Source organism: Panulirus ornatus, chromosome 28, assembly GCF_036320965.1.
Source record: "Panulirus ornatus isolate Po-2019 chromosome 28, ASM3632096v1, whole genome shotgun sequence".
NCBI classification, from domain to species: domain Eukaryota; kingdom Metazoa; phylum Arthropoda; class Malacostraca; order Decapoda; family Palinuridae; genus Panulirus; species Panulirus ornatus.
This window is the reverse complement of record NC_092251.1, coordinates 11,189,745-11,207,944: the sequence shown is the minus strand read 5'-3', so window position 1 is coordinate 11,207,944 and position 18,200 is coordinate 11,189,745.

Below are 18,200 nucleotides of genomic sequence, written 5' to 3'. Positions count from 1 at the left end.
AGATTGGCTTTAGGGATTCTTTTGTCAGGTATTCAGGCAGTACTCTGCCTGGAGCAGAAGATGAAATTGAAACGCAGAACAGAAAGATGAAGGAAAACAACCATAATAAATGTATATATGACAGGAATGTATATATCTCTGTTATTAGTGGTGTTACTAATGTATGGCATTTAATCAAAATAGGGAGGGAGAGAGAGGAGTTAAGAAGCAGCGTGTAAGAATTGAGTAAGGAAGAAAGATGAGAAGATAGGTTTTTGATTCGTTTAGGTAGAAGGTATTAGGTATAGCACGGTAGCTTACTTTTATTGAGACATAGTGAGGCCAGTGGTTCTGACTCGGATGGTGTGAGGTGGTGATGTCCCTGTACCAGCTGAACACTCATGAATCGGTACTGAAGTAGTTCCTAAGGCTGTTGTTATCTAAACCCTATTAACATAAAGGGTGGAAAATAATCCCCTGGTATCACTCCTGCAATCGTAACTCGGTACGGTAGTACTTACCTAGACTGCTTATGTCTACAGCCAACTGACACAGAGGGTATTACAAGTCTCCATTTGGTCATGGATTTCCCTTAACGTTTGCTGTCTCAGGCCCGGTCTCTCCTCGCGTATGATGTGCTCATTGTAATTAGGATGGAACCAAAAAATGGGACTCACTCTTGTGTAATGAGTCTCCAAAGACTGGAGAATATTTGATTGCATTTTAGTCATATATCCTTAATCATATCATAACCTCAACTGCATTTTTCTTCCACCATGCCCTGTGAAAGTTGAATATATCACATGAACGAGAAGAAAATACTAACTTCTCCTAGAAGTCACACAACAAAGACTTTAACACCCGTCAACTAGTCCATTGAGAATATGAATGTGTTTGTGTCCGGTATACAAAGTCAGGATAAATAAAGCCCCTATTGTGGAACAGTAAATCATTGGGGCGTGTGTACTTCGTTTATAATAAATAACCAACCTGGATGGGTATGAAGTACATGGTCAATAAAATTACCAAACATTTCTCTTTTTTTTAATCAGCTTGGATAAGAATGGAGAATATGGTTTGTTATACCACCAAAGTTTGGTAGTCATTTTTCCCAATCAATTCGGAGCCAAAGAAGGTCGAGTCTTCTGTTTATGCAAGAGCTACACAGCTAAGTTTCTGAAGGATCTGTTGCTCGCCAGAAGTCATTCGTTCGGTGCATATTTACACATAGAGATTCCTCACGCTCCTCGGCCTTGTTTACACACCTGATGTTAAAAGACAATGAGGCGCGTCACCTGCAGGGAAATGCGAGCCTGATATATGACCCGGTAGAGGAAAGGCTATATTTACTATTTCTCGGTACACGATTATAATATGAAAATGTCTAGTTATGTCTTGTGTGTTTTTAAGATCACTACGGATATGGGATCCCATAGGCCTGGTATATGAATGGAGTCATAGAAGACGTATCTTTAGGCGGTTATATTATCCCATTTGGTTTGTGAGCAAAGCTTACTGGAAAGGTAGGAATATATTTTATGCTTCTTGTAACAAAAATATGACAATATAAATCTACATGTTTAGTGTTGCCCTGTTCTCCCAACCTAGCTAATCTAAGACATATTCTAGAAAACGGTGCTTTCAATGGTGCTTTCCAGTACAATAACACCGTCATCAGTAAGACCTTAAATAGTAGGCCAAATCATGCAACAGATGGAAGAGTTTACGCCGTCAAATGCAAGGCATATAAAGATTTTTACATAGGGCTAGGCAGGTAAAACTGTAACGGAAAGATGTTATTGGCACCGTCATTCAGTACGCAGGGATGACCTCATAAATGCAATCGCTAAACATTGTCATGAAAATGATCACCCCATAGATCTTGAAAATCCCGTTATTTTATAACCCTTCTGCTGATTATGCCACATGCATCGTCATTGAATCTGTCTTGATTGCTAATCCTAAGAACTTGAATTTGTCCCCAGGCAATTTTGAAGCCCATCTTAGCAGTAACCAAATCATTACGAGAGAATTGACAAAACACGAACAAAAATAAGTTGTTCGACACGCCCAGCTACCCAGGTCAATCCCCACCACATGAACCCCCTTAATCACTTTCCCTCACAATGGTTATGGCCAGGAAAAGCAGACAGTGCTTGGTATATAAAGACTGGTTGTGGACGGCGGGAATCAAGTTTGATGATGGGATTTGGATAACTTTTTGTTAAGTACTGGTACCCGATGAGGTGGATTGTCTCCACGAAACATGTCGTGCCCCATGTAAAGAAAAATTACATGTTAAATACAATTGTATGAACTACTAAAGTGCGATTTCACCTTCATTTATAAATATATATATATATATATATATATATATATATATATATATATATATAAGCTTAATTTACGACATGCAGACACCCCACCAAACTTCCGATTCCAGTACAGGAAAGTCAGGGTTTGTGCGAGTGACTTCCTTCCCTAAATAGATTTGGTTGAATCTGTCTTTCCAATTTCGCCGCCTGCCCTCTGAGGTCTGCAGAGTTATTACGATATTTGTCTTCATTTTCAAGTCATCACAACAGTTCAGGGATTGTGGAGTCATTATCCCATTGACATCATACCACAGACGTTCCATGGTAATTGCTTGATAGAAATCCTGTCTTGCATATTTTTGTTAACTTAGTCATGAGCGTATGTATGTGTGTGTGATTCTTCATGCTTATTGCGTATTTGTGTGCCTCTGTTTGTGTGTGTTTGTGTTTCTCTGTGTACCATACGGCTTTTTAAGCTTTTACTGGTATTGTGTTCAATTTCGTCTATTATTTTCCAATCATCCAGTCCTCTTACAGTTTAGAAATATTTGCATATATAGTTTTTCACGTTTCTAGCCTAGATATCTTATTTTTTTTGTAGTCATGACGAAGAGCTCACTGTTGACATGAGCAGTTAAAATCATGTCACCCACTACCCTTCTCTCCTTCATGCTGGAAAGAGTTTGTAAGCTCTTAACCTCTCACTGCAACCTAGCTTCTATATTTCAGGTACCAGTCCTTGTTGTTCTCCTCTGGACCTTCTCTATTGGTCCTTAAGGTGCGGTGACCAAACTTGAGAAGCGGTTCTACCCTTCGGGTAACATACAAAAAATGATTATCGACTATTTCCTAAGTCTCTGGGAGCAGGGTAGGTACAATGTCGACATCAAAGTCCTATTACCCATAGATTCCTATTGGATAATTTCGTATCGATGTTTTCTTCCCCTGTGGCCCATCCTTATCATTTCGTGTTGGTTTGATTATCATCACCCATGTATCATACCAACATTTTATAACCTTTTTATAACATACATTTCCTACTGCCTGTCATGTGACGCTTATCAGCCGACCTCTTCAGCACATGTGAAGAAACTCCATCAGGACCGCAAGTCTATTGTGGATTTAGAGGCCTTTAGCATTGTAGATGTTTCTGGATACTTCGTTGTCTTCTAAGATCTGCTCCCCTTTCCCTATGGTTGGTATTGGCGCTGTTGTGTTTCCCAGTGTGGAAAGTCCTTTGCTCATGCCACTCTAACCACCCGTTTATCTCTATATCATCCTCTACAACTTTTCTCTTTGAATCGCCAAACCAGATTTGCTGCTCATTAGCTGACAATTTACTCCTAATTTATTTACGGGAAAGTTTTGGATTATCTCTCGCCTTGCCCACGATATTCTTTTTACGGCTTCCCTATTACTGCCTTCCTATCTCGCTGTACTCACCCTATGCTCTCGTATGACTTTCAAATGCTGAGTGACTGTAGTACTTCTTGTTTCTCCTCCACAAACCGTCCGTTTTTTTTATTTATTGACATGGTATACTGAACCATATCTCCATTTTGTTCACCTTCTCTATGTATTTGGAGCTGAAGGCGTCCATGCATCAACTCCTCCACATCTGTAAATTTCAAAGCACTTTCAATACTAGTGACACTAGTATGTCGTGGCTACCGATCTCCATTTTCCATTTGTGTGTTTGCATAGAAATTCGTTTTTTTTTTTTGGTAGTTTTCACGATCGTTTCTTTTCTTGGAGTCTAGTTTCACCCCAGCACTGACCAACTAACGCAGACACACACACACACACACACACCACTACCCCAGGCACTGACGACCTAACACTTGACACACCACCATACCAGCACTGACGAACTAACACTTGACACACCACCATACCAGCACTGACGAACTAACACACCATTAACTCCCCAGTACTGACGAACTAACACAAGCGAATCGCCACCATCCAAGCAGTGACGAACTATCCCCAGTGGATCATCCCCCCCCCCCCGCAGCACTGACGATGTAACACCACCTCACCACTGATACAGTAACACTAACATGCCCCAGCCATCCCGCTGCTTGCTGACAAACAAGCTGACGTTAGCGCGCTACCAGTCCAGCAGTAAAACTTAACAAGATAACTTCAAAGCGCCAGCAATAAACGCCCAGAATATCATGCCCATCTGGTGTTTCCGACCCTTTGCTTGGAGAGTAAACACCTCCATGGCAAGTACCTGTCACATCTTCTCTCATTATTGCTATCGTAAAACTCTCTCTCAGCTTCCCCTTATTTTTGACATGGACGGGATGTGCTCCCACTTTCCCTCGTTACTACCATGGAAGATATTCGCCTCACCTTCCCTCATTAGGGCTATAGGTAACGTATTTTTCATCTTTCCTCATTGTGGTTGAGTATAAACTTTCTTTTTTTCCTATCATTATGGTCATTGATTCTCCTTCAGTCTCACGAATTGCGCAAGGACAAAGTCAATCTCATGTTCCTCTCACGATGGCCATAACTTATGTCTGCCGTACTCTCTCTCATTGTGGGGTTGTCAGTTAGCTCTTCTCTCTTGCTCTTATGGGAGACGTTTGGTTTAATTTCCCTTATGTTTGTTGGAGAAAACTGCTCAGTGGTGCTCACTGTTTTCAATGATGCCGTGTACCCAAGCTTTTGATCGGCATTCCCGAAGATAAAGCCTATCTCAGCCTATCTCGGAAGGAATTTTCTCGGATACTCTGGGTAAAGGGAAAAGCGGAAAAGGCGCGTTTTGATCCACAGAAAACGAACGCGACACAGAATAAGGGACGAGCTCCTGTAGCGTAGTACTCAGCGTTGCTGACTATGAATCACGACCGGGTCTGTCTGGCTTCTTTAATCGTGGAACGGGCAGTCTGCTCATAGCTTGGGTTTTCAATGAGAATAGCAGAATATACACCTACACATTACCGTACTTAAACCTTTTCTCTCAGATCACAGTTAAGGTAACTCCCATGACTGATTATGTTAAAGTCTATCGTAGTGTATTACAGTATAATGCAGCGAAGTGCAGTGCAATATTGTGCAGTGCTGTAGACGGTGGCAAATAGTGTTATATTTCATATCTTCACGTAAAATTTCATATTTGTTCAATTTTTACAACGTACGATTTTTTTTTTTCCATTCTTCTCGCCACTTGTTGTTGCCGAGGGTGTGGAGGGAAGGGAGGGAACCTGATGACTGTTTTATTATCTTAACTTCAAGGGCTGTCAAGTGTCACTTCTTTGGTCCAGGCACCCGTCTTTCTGCCTCATCCACACGTGAACAGCTGGCTCCCAACTCGTACAAAACGCTTGGCATCACCTAATTCATAAGACTCTCTCCAAGTATCTCTGTATCTTTCTGCGGTGAGCACTCGTAAGTTCTCTCTCTCTCTCTCTCTCTCTCTCTCTCTCTCTCTCTCTCTCTCTCTCAAACAGTGTGTGGCAGGCGACATCGTCATAGGCAGATGGACCGTCTGTCGCCAGTTTTTCCTTTTATAGTCTTAAATACCTCTCGGCACATCCCATCCCATCTTGCGACTCCTCAATTGAGAACCTTCCTCGCCTCACCTGGCGTATCCAATTCTCCTATTAGTCTCATCTTGCATCACACCTGACCTATCGCAGCCTCTTCACCTCGCCTCTCCATGTGACTGACCTCATTAGGCTTCCTCCCTGAAAGCATTTACCGCCTACATGTATTCTTCTCACCTGCGATCCCTCATTTCACATTTAATAAAGATCTTGACGAGCGTATAATGTTTCGCCTTTTTTTTTTTTTTTCAAATAGCCGGAGGAAGTGGTGAGATCACCTTGCGAAACGTTCTCTGTTATTATCTTGGATTATTCTACATCGAATGCGTTTTTGATATGTAATAAAGACATTTGGTAAATGGTGTGGCAGACATGGCGAATATCGTTACCGTTGCTTCAAGTCGTGTCTTTATTCTAAGTGTGATGCGCGTGTTGGACTCGTTCACGCTTGGGTTTAGTGACTTAAAGTGGAAAAATGGTGGGTGAGAGATAGGGTAAAGGTGGGAAGTATGAAAGGGGATGATAGGTTGTAAGGTTCACGTATACGGAGAAGATAAGATTAGCCTGGTGGCTAAATTCTCATAAGTTATGGAAGTACGGACAGACACAGTGGGTTTGAAGTGGGTTCTGGGCACTTCACAGCTTTATCTTTCTTCAAGCCGAGACGTTAGTACTTCCCTGGGCAGGTGCTGTCTACAGCCTACCGACGCGGAAGATGATTTCGTACCCTACTCTGTCATGCCTAAGTCGAGACCGAAGTACTTCCTCGAGTAGCTCTTGTCTGCAGCCTACTAATACGGAGGGCGGTGAGATAGCAGGGCAACATTTCAGCATTCCTAGGTCGTTGCGATTGTATATATCTGGGCAGCTGTTCCCTGTAATCTACTACTTGCACTGTTGGCAAGGATACAGTCTTGTACTCACGGCAAGGATACAGTCGTGCGCCCCCGGCAAGGATACAGTCTTGCGCTCCCGGCAAGGATACAGTCTTGCACTGTTGGCAAGGATACAGTCTTGTACTCTCGGCAAGGATACAGTCTTGCGCTCTCGGCAAGGATACAGTCTTGCGCTCTCGGCAAGGATACAGTCTTGCGCTCTCGGCAAGGATACAGTCTTGCGCCCCCGGCAAGGATACAGTCTTGCACTCCCGGCAAGGATACAGCCTTGCACTCTCGGCAAAGATACAGTCTTGCACTCTCGGCAAAGATACAGTCTTTAAAACAATTTTATGTACGAGCCGATGTTCAGAGATTTCTGTATCTAGCAGGATATGTGCTGAAGTCAACAGAGGACGGAAGACAAAGAATCTTAGAACATGAAATACAGATTTCCCATTGATACTCCCGCCCGCTTCTCCACAATGGTATTTGGAGCAGTCCTGGACGAGGCTAGGGGGGTTATCGGCGAGCGAGACTGATGGCACGTCCCGGGCCAGAACTGCCTTGAAGACAGCGTATAAAGTTACGGCCAGATCTCCGTCGCCGCCTCCCTCAGGAGACTGTTGTTAAAACTTTTGGCAGCGTAGACGATCCAGTGTCTCGCCGGTGAACGTGGTGGTGGTGTTTGTTGTGGAGAATGCCCGGCACGGCGTATGTGTGTGGGTGTTTGTGTGGCGATGTCAGTATTTGTGTGTCGTTGTAAGGGTTTGTGTAGGTGTCTGTGATTACTTTTTGATTCCTGTTTCTGGGTTATGGAGAGAAATTTTTATCTCGTGCAGCCCAGTCGCTTAACCATGTATACATATACTTAGTCTTTATTTTTATGTGAACACACGCATACACATGTATACATATATATATATATATATATAACCAATGATATGTGGTGCTCTTCAAATAGAATCTATTTCTATATTCTCGTAACATTTGTATGATATTAGTTATGAAAAATGAGAAATCAGTTTTGTTAGTCATTTGTTATATAGCTAATCTCTGTCATTTCCTAAGCGTTGCCTAAGAGTGAAAGCTTTACTTAAGATATTGATTTTGAATAAGTTTCGCTCAAAGAATTGTTACTTCAAGGATCTCAGCTTACTTAACGTAAAACATCGTTCAAGCTTGAGTTTCAGCTTCAAAGATCATACAACTTCGTCTTGATCTTACACATCTAAACGACTTATCTCGTAAAGCATTGATTATAGTATCTTGACACCTCCTTTATTTATCCCTCCTCCCCATCTTTATCTCATCAGGTGTCTTTCCTTCTCTCCCTCTCCTTGCCTCCCCCCCCTTTTTTTTTTATCCCACTCCCAAACATCCTTGTTCCGTCTTTATTTCTTTCCTCCCATCGTTACACATCATCTCTCCCTACGTAACCAAACTTTTCCTCATCCTTCCCTCCTCACACCCATCTTTCTCCCCCACCGTGCACCTTTTCCCCTATTTCTTCATCACTACCCTTTCTACCCCTCGTTGCTCCAGCCTCACACCATCCCTCTCAACATTTCCCTCCTCCCCATTTCCCTCTGTCCCCACCCCTTCCTGCTATATCTTTATTCATGTTTTACTCACTTGGCTCACCCGATACGACGAGAGAATTGTTCTGGTAACGTATTTTTTGTCCCCCTGGCACTTTTCACCGTGAACTTTATCGTTCCTGCCCTCTGTCCTCCTTCCCGATTTCTGTTGCCAGAAAAATGGAGAGCACAGATTGATATTCACCCCCATGGTAGTACTCCGCACGCATACGTTCAGCTCTTGCTAGCTGTGGCCCTCAAAAATCCGATAGCCATACAGCCTTATGCTGTATATTTTCAAATGTCACCCATAGTGACATACCTAATCAGTTTTCGTAGTGTATTCTACAAGCCTTGAGACATATGTAAATCCCTGTTTACGTTTCTCTCCTCGCACGTTATTATGAACGCTGTCAGGTGCTGTCACATGTGAACGCTGTCAGTTTCCGACACATGACCGTTGTCATTTCCCGTCACATATGGACGCTGTCAGTTCCCGTCACACATGAACACTGTCCGTTACTAACACCCATGCTGTCACACGGCACATTTCCAGTGTTTACTTCCATAACCTGATATATAGTGTACATGGTGTTAGTACAATAGATAACTTGCCAATTGAAAGTAATATCACCCCCAGTTCAAGGAGATGGTTATAATTACTTCATTCTTGTCTAAGAAAAGTATATAGCCATGCACCAGTGGAGCGAAGGGGAGGAACAGTGATTCATTCATTATCTTGTCTGCATCTCTGAATGCTGCTTTAACACCCTCTCATCTCGGAAAACAAGACAATATAAAACAGGAGAACTTTACTGAAATACTGCAGGGAGTGGGTTGATAATAGTCGACAGGTCACAAATAATGGTTTCGTTGTATGAAGAACATTCCATATCATTGCCTTCAGATCCATAAGGTAATTGGGTATTAGATTCACCGCAGTGGACGAGTCTGAAAGTTTTGATCATCCAATCTGAACATCATGATGACAGTCAAATTTGAGGACATGAAGACTGGCTGGTGTCCGCCCGAAGATATTTAGTGACACTGGCTTCATTCCTTCTGATGATCTCATCTCAGCCTCTAAGATGTGGCTTCAACTCTTAAGGATTTGAAACTTAGGTTTGTTCCTTCCAGCATAGCAAGAATAAATCTATCGTCCATAACCCAGAAAAGGCCATTGCGTATGCATCTGTACTCGCTTCAGTCCTTTCCTCCATTTCCTACCTTCCCCTGTCCCACCTCTTTTTTATCCTTTCCTCTAACTACCATATTGGAGAAAATGCATCAAGACGATACTCGAAAAAGAAATTACACTGGAGGAACGTCACTGCTAAGGGACCTATATCCTGGTTGGCAGGGCGGTGGATGTGGTCATTCCCTTTTGCGAGCGAGGAAGAGACGGAGAGAGAGAGGTACAGTCGTACAATTTCAAGTGGGTGAGAGGAATGCGCTCACTGGGACCCATTTCCTTCTCCTTTTCAGTGTTCCCCAACACCTTAGAAAGTTTTCTCATCCATAGAAAACGAGATACTAGACTTTATTTCGGTTTCATTCACAAAACGGCTCCCTATTTTCCTTGCCTGTCAGTTATGCAACGATTACTGTATCGTTTTTATAAACGTATGTTTGGTACATCGTTTGGCCGTTCATTGTTTACATTTACATCTGACCCGCGACCGAAGTTCCATTGATGCCATTGAATATGATGAGGCCAGCATGACCTTTGTAAGAGTAGGTTGTTTTGGAAACCAAAGAAAACGGCCTTCGCGGATGAACCGAACTGGATGGTACTCTTGGCTGAAAGCCATCCTTGAATGGTCGATACCTCTTGGCTGAAAGCCATCCTGGCATAGTAAGTCTCCCATGGCTTGAAAGCCACCCCAAAATGGTCGGTTCCCCTTGGCTTAAAACAATCCAGGAATGGTATGTCCATTCTGGCTGAAAACCATTCTGGAATGGTAGGTCTTCCCAGCTGAAAGCCATCCTGGAATACTCGTTCCTCTGGCTTAAAGACATTCGAAGTATTCTTTTACTATAGTACATCTTTGACCCGTATTACTGTGTCTGATCTTCAGTTTACTACAGTACATCTTTGACCCTTGCTACTCTGTCTGATCTTCAGTTTACTACAGTACATCTTTGACCCTTGCTACTCTGTCTGATCTTCAGTTTACTGTTTATTATTTTCGAATACTCGAAGTTCCCTTTACTTCGCTCAGATGTGACACCTTGCAGCCCACACCGTCCTGATGTCATCTCCTCCCCCCTTCTCTTGTATTGGTCCGATGTGTTTTCTGCCTCTGCACTTACCTCATTTACCCGAGACCATAAAGGCATTTTTGTTGCGACTTTTGCGAGCCGAAAGCATAGTGATGTATGTAGAAATAAAAGTATCATTCTGGAATAAAAGATGTATAATTATGACAGTCTTCCCCTCCTCTGATACATATCACGCATACAGTTGGCATTGTGTGCAAGCACCACGTAAATAAATCTTACTTTGCTGACGAGTAGAGAATATACTTAGTGTTAAAGTTCATCATACTTCCCCACTGCACGTCCAGGAAAGAAAATGTCTCACCATTAGCAGTGTAAATCTTGGGCCAGAATTTAAGAGTGGTGGAGACTTTATGCATCTCGTCTAATAAGTTTTTAGTGAAGTGAGGAATAACTTGAGCCTCTTACCACGATTGTAAACGGGTGGGGAGGAGTAATGTGAAATATCCTTTTGTGGCTTTTGTAAAATATCCTCCTGTGGAGGGCAAGGAGTTTCCTGCCGTAGTCCTCCTGTGGAGGGCAAGGAGTTTCCTGCCGTAGCTCCTCGTCAGAAAATTTCTGTGGTAATATTAGGTGGTGCTTTTCAATACATCATTTCGTGGGTCGAAGAGCACGCCAAACTGCATATGCCATAAGAACGTCTTCACCGCCGCAACTGCACGAGCAGTCCCAGATACGTTACAATCGCTGTAGCTCCTCCAATGTCCTATTGTTCAGTTATGTTGCTGTCGCAATTTCTGTCGCTCATGAAGAAGACTTTCCTTCAAGCTTTTATACGTATGCTTTATACGCGCTACACGGCAATATTCGTCTCATTGGGAAAACATTTATGAAGTTTGAAACAGGAGTGGTTATGGGCACTTTATGAATCCTATTAATGTGAAACTATAGCATCAGCTGCAGAGAAAACATAAAAGCTTCATCGATTAGCTAGTAAAACTTACTTGTAGGGAGGGCCCGGCCCTCAGTATGTAAAATCTGGTAACATGAAGGCCCGGCAGCTAATGAAACCAGGTACTAACGACTGGAATTTGCGAGGAACGCATGGACCCGGCAGCTAATGAAATTGGGGGCCGACGTTGCCTTTACCGAGTACTTCACCTGAATGTAATCAAAGCGGCTGCACTCATCGTCGGAAATTGCTCTCATCCTCTGCTGGACGTACAGCTGGCTTGGGGGGAGAAGGACAGTACTAAAACGCCACTGTAGATGAAGGAAGTATGGAGACACGTACCTCTGTAAACACTTGTCATCACACACGTGCACTCGCAGACAGACAGGAAGGCAGGCAGGGGTTGAAGTAATCTGTGGAGTGTCGCGGGGTTCACTTTGGAAACCATTATTCTTCTTGATCTCTTGTGTATGACATGCCAAGAAGTATTGTCCTTCAACCTGGATGTGTTTGTAGATGCACTGATTCCGAGGGAAGTGATAAATGAGGAGAATGGCATCTGCCTTCAAAGGGATCTGTGCAGACTCCAGGTTGGTATGTTACGTGGGTTTTGATATTCATCCTTGGGGAGTGGTGGACTGGGAGATGATATCTGCACCATTGTCCTGTTTCTACAGCAATTTAAGACAGTCTTTGCACATAATTCGTTTTGAACCATTAAGTACCGTAACGTGTCTATTTCCCATTCAGCTTCATCTTTTTCCCAATATCAGTTTTATAATCCACCTCCCTATTATTTTTGCAGCCCTGGCCCCTTCCCCCGCCCGCAATATTTCACTGCTGTGAGACTCCCCCCCCACCTCCCCTCCACTATTTCTCTGCCCTGAGAGTTCATTGTTCACGAAATACAGTCCATCAGGGATATAGTTTTTTACGCATTTAATCCGCTGCGACGGTATGTTCTGTTAAGACGCGCGAGAGACATACTTTTTACAAAGGAAATGATTCATGATGTCACTCTCCATTCGCTTGAACACACACCTCTGGCGTAATATACGATTCCATGAATTTCAGGATGTGTGAATTAAATTTGAACAGTTGTGCGTCACCACAGCTAAAGAAATGCTCCAAATGATTCATTCGTTCGCGGAAGGTGGACGATATATATCTCTCTCTCCTGTCACCATTTTCTGTCATTCTTTGTAGGATCACGAATTAGCCAGGTCACCATATTTTCTGTTACCCTCTGTACGTCAGTTTCTGTGTAAAACAGTCCTTGTGTCTGCTGCCCTGAACAGTCCTTACTTCTGCTACTCCCTGTGTTTACCATGATATTCTTTATGGATGAAGTATGACATATTCCCCCAGATTGTAGTTTTACATTATACTCACCCAATTAGCACCACAGTTGGCTTAATTTCCCCTGCTAATATATTTCGCAAGCATGCAAACCACTGATATTTCAGAGCGGTATTAGCGAAACAACAATTTGATATTTTTTTTTTTTTGCACATGGGTAATTCGGCTGTAATATATTGCATATAAACATTACAGGAAAGAGTTATGGCTGTAAAGTGTAGCACGTATATCATTCTAAATCCTCCCATTTGTTTAATTTAATTTCAGTAAACCGTAATTCACTGGCCTGCGTTTTCAATATTTAATATAACTATTAAATGCAAATATAACTTGTAATTATCACGATAAGGATTTGTTTCTCTCTCTCTCTCTCTCTCTCTCTCTCTCCCTCTATATATATATATATATATATATATATATATATATATATATATATATATATATATATATATATATATATATATATAATGTGTGTCGGTTTTACGACCAACATAGACTAAATACGGTATACAATAGATGCTTCAAGAGTTTTCATCAAGTCTTTGCGTACAAGCTGACGCCAATGCAACGTTTCCTGCTATCAGCGAGACCAAGCCCTCGCGTTATAGACATGAATGCAAACAAGGAGAATGGCCGACCTGGCAACCATGGGTTCCTTGTTGATTCTCTAGATGGAGCAATGCCGGCAGCTGCCTCTGGTTGACTGTGTGGGTGAGTTGATTCGTATGGGTTTCGACCCTTTCAGCAACGTGGTTTGAACAGCCTTCAGTGTTTTCACGAGCGGACTACAGACATTTTATATATATATTGTGATGATCACACTAGTCCGTGATGATACCATGGTGAAATCGCACTTCAGTAGGAGTTCATACAATATTATTTAACGTAATTTTTCTATACATGTGGCACGACATGTTTCGTGGAGACAATCGACCTCATCAGGTTCCAGTACTTAAGATTATTTAAATCTCAACATCACACTTGAGTCCCGCCATCCAGTATCAATCAGTACAGACCAGCCACTGTCCGCTTTGTCTGGCAGTAACCGTTGTAAGGGAGAGTGATGAAGGAGGTCACATGGCGGGGTTGACCTGGATAGCTAGGTATGTCTTGGAACAAGACATACCTAGCTCTATCCAGGTTTGACATGAGCGTTGCCTAAGAACTTCTCACTTCTGTGTTTAGTACCATGGACTTATTAGGGCAGAAACGCACTTACGAATTGTTGCAGGATTTGATATCCATTTAGCTTCGGGTAGAATGACTCGATTCCTCACACTGCCTCCTATCAGTATGTTTAACAGTCTAACATAAGATTGAAACAATATCAGCATAATTCAGGTACAAGTATGCTATAGACTTGATTCATATTGTGCCACTCGGAACATTATAACATTGGCACCTGACAATCCCAGAACAATATGGCCGACGTAGATAAGAATGGCTGATCAATATGTGTCAGGAGTCAGTGCGAACATTCACGGAACACAAGCTGTACATTGCTTCAGGCTCGTTCAATACACGCCTGTCGATGGCCTACTGTTGCTGGGGATGGTTTGTCGTCCGGGGTCAGCACATACACTTGAGGAAGACAAGCAATATATTGCTTGAAGTATGTTCAAAATGCATACATGTTGATGGCTGATATATTGCTTGAAGTATGTTCAAAATGCATACATGTTGATGGCTGATATATTGCTTGAAGTATGTTCAAAATGCACACATGTTGATGGCTGTCTGCAGTGCAGATCATACTGTCGAGGGTTTACATCATCAAACTGGTACGTGATTAATATGGAAATATTATCCCACATAGCCATCGACTCTGTGGTGAATCAGTCTCGGGACCTAGTATTTCCCTTATGCATTTGAATGACATTGATAATGGGCAGCGTTGTGGTGTATCAAAATACGCAGACGACACTAAAGTAGGAGAGAAACCCACAGCTGTAATTAGACGTGTGCTATTGCTGGAAGATGACATAAGCAAACTGATGGATTGGGCTTGAAAGCGGCAAATATAGTTTGATATATCAGTAAGTGCCCAGGATTTGTACATCCATAATCATCATGTGAAGACGAACTTAGCTACAATTTGAATTATGTTGAATCACTTGGGGAAAAAGACTTAATGGGAGCTGGAGACTCTAACCATCTGGTTATGAGGCCCGTAAATGATAGTGCTTCGAATACTGATGTCTGGAGGGTATTGTATACTCTGTGGAAGTGAGCAATGTTATATCATGTTCGTGTTCATCAGCGACTGACAAAACGTTCAGTGAAATATTAACTGCTGGTCACTGTGAGCTGGTCGGACGAAGGGTATTTGATTACAAGTAACCGAGCAGTCTTTTCTATATTATGAGCTCCCAAACCCTAATACTTAGCGAGCCCCCGCATAAATGGCAATGACTGGAATTCTGCCATCTATTGATTACTAGCCATAGTGTTTCGGTATTTACCCTACCGCCTTCTCCAGGGTGATAATATAGATGACTCTTCATGTCCTGCATGGCTTGATTTAGTATAAGGCTCATCTCGTGTACCTTAATTATCCAGCGTAATTAGGAAGTTTATCAGCATTATTATAATTTTCTTTTCTTTGCACGGGTATTAAACCAGCATCATCCCCACCAGGGGATATCACAGTATCCCCTAAAAATCTTGAAATAACCCCTCCAGAAATATTGCATCAAGCCTAGAAATGACAAAACATATGTCATAGGATTATTGGAATTCATGCCCAACGATTCTTTCCTGCCGAGTGACGCTCGTGTGTTCCGGCATTTCTTCGGTCGTCTCGTATTCGCGAATATTTTCTGTCCGCACCAGGTTTTAAGGGGGTTACCCTTTTTTTTTTAGGGGATAGTCTCGTTTTTGAGACTGTCCCCTTTCGTCGACTTTGTCTTTCTCCTTTTTTTTTTTTTTTTCTTATTCCACCTGACGCCAAATGATGTACTCCTGTCGATTCTCTGAGGTCTCGACTCTACCTCGAACCTCGCTACATATTTGTCCATCATCCCTGGGAGCCACAGAAGTAATCGTATCAATGTTATCTTAGTTCCTCAGTTAACGTTCCCGTACTTCGTCCGCCTGGCACTTGGATAGCTCCTTCCTCCTCGACTTCATTTAATAAGTTTCCTATACGTCCTCAGTCACTGCTCAGTGTGGCAGCCACCTGTTTCCAGGGAGGGGGTCACACACCGCAGGTCGTGGGTCACACCGCAAGTTATGGCTCACACGCTGCAGGTCATCCACGGATTTCAGAGAGGAATATTTATACAACATGCCTTTAGCTAAACTTTAATCTTTAGCCATAACTTCTGCGTCTCGCATGCCGCCCATTCAGTCGTGTTGCTAAAATTACGGCAGCATATTGGGAGTGTTACTAGGTGATTAATTTCCACCACTGCAATCTGAGGGTTTTAACTCATAATTAGCTAACTGCTCCGCAAACTACTGAGTCATTACCGTGAGAAATATGACCCCACTACACGTCGCGGCGTCATTAATTATCACCTCTCGACCGGTCAGTGTAATCAGCAGTTGGGATGATGTATCTTGACAAGATACACTCGAGTCTTGTGGAATAATTCCTCCTTCCCTACACCCGAAATAGAGGAGGTATTTTGATGCAGCGATTACTCCAAGGGAAGATTACTCGAGGGCCGGAACCTTGATGGAAATAAGCTGATATTATTGAAATTCTGGTCCTTTTGGGCTAAGGCTGGTGGTGTTTGGTTGCCCCTCTTGTTACACTGTCAGTTGGGTACTTCATTATTGAACGCCTCGCGAAATTTCTCGTCTCTTGTTGAGCCAGTCTCCTAATCCGAAACCTTCTTCGAAAAAAAAAGCTTGATTATATGAAAAAGAATGTTTAGATTTATTCCATTCAGTGTCCAACTTCACTCAAAGTAGAATGACAACCCCTTCGCAGATCCCAATAATCTAACCGTATCACACTTCACCAGATATGCCCAATAAGTTGAAATCGACGAGAGACTGTGTCGAGTACAACAACTAGTGTTTCCCATACGAAGTTCCGCTCAAGCTTACCGTAAAGCTGAAGGCTGATGCCCATTATATCAGCCTTATCAAATTCACCTCTGCGTCCCGTGAGGTCGGGTGGTTCATAGTGGGGACGCCCAAGTTTATGGTGATGGGAGGCTGAGCTGAAATACCCACCGCGCTGCCTCACTCATGATGGAACTGTATAGACTTTCTGGTCTGTGCTGAGAGAGAGAGAGAGAGAGAGAGAGAGAGAGAGAGAGAGAGAGAGAGAGAGAGAGAGAGAGAGAGAGAGAGAGGCTTTGAAATAGGCAGATATGAATAGGTGAATAGGAGAGCTAAATAGATGAGCGAATAGATGAATAGGGAGGGGGATTGATGAATAGATACATAGACTGAGAAAAAATAGGAAATAATATTGGAAAGAGATAGACTGGCTGTGAGGGAAGGGCTTGATGTGCGGATGAGCTTGTGTTGGCCGCCAAGTATACAGGGACACACTTGACTAACTCTCCTCACGGTGCAGTCCAACTGTTCACTACTTGGATATTGATCAGGCTGTAAAGACGCCCTTATTGCTGTAGCTGTTTTCAGCGTCTTTCTCGATTCGCTTACCAATCCTCTGCACCTCTCTCTCTCTCTCTCTCTCTCTCTCTCTCTCTCTCTCTCGAGTCGATCCATCAGCATCTAAGTAGCGGTTCATCACCCCTCACAGTGTATTGCCGCTCCCTTCCTCCCTGTTTTGCTGTGTGCTGCCAGTACTACTGTCTTGGTGCCTCTGTAACCTCACGTCACCTCATCTTCCTTGGTATACCATCTCCGTTCTGACGTACCAGACTGCACCATGTTCCCATGACCACCATAGTGACGTTCCCTTCCATCGCCCCTTCCACTACGACCATGACTCGCCAGACAGCACTATACTCCCACTACTGCCGTGGTAACGTCCCGTAAAACACCACCGTACTTCCATCCTCCCCTCCTTTGCTATGATCATGAAGGACGTACTCGGCAGCCTCACCACTCCTGTTATACCTCCGCCCTCAGTAACTTCTGATCGCAGCGATTTATTCCGCCTTACGAGGTCTCCTCAGTGAGCGAGCGACACCCACTCCAGTCCAGTATTGCTCGGGGAGGAGGAGGAGGAGGAGGAGGGAATCACTGGTGTCGGGCGCCCAGAATTGTTCCCAGTAATTAGTGCTTGCTTCTCGCAACGGGTCCAGGAAGGAACGATTCTTGTCTTTTGTTTCATCATCTCTTATTTCATCCTTCGTTTTCTTTCGCATCATAACATTTAGCTGTTGAATCACTCGTCCATCCATCCATCGCCCGGTGCCGCCCTCACAACTCTCTCT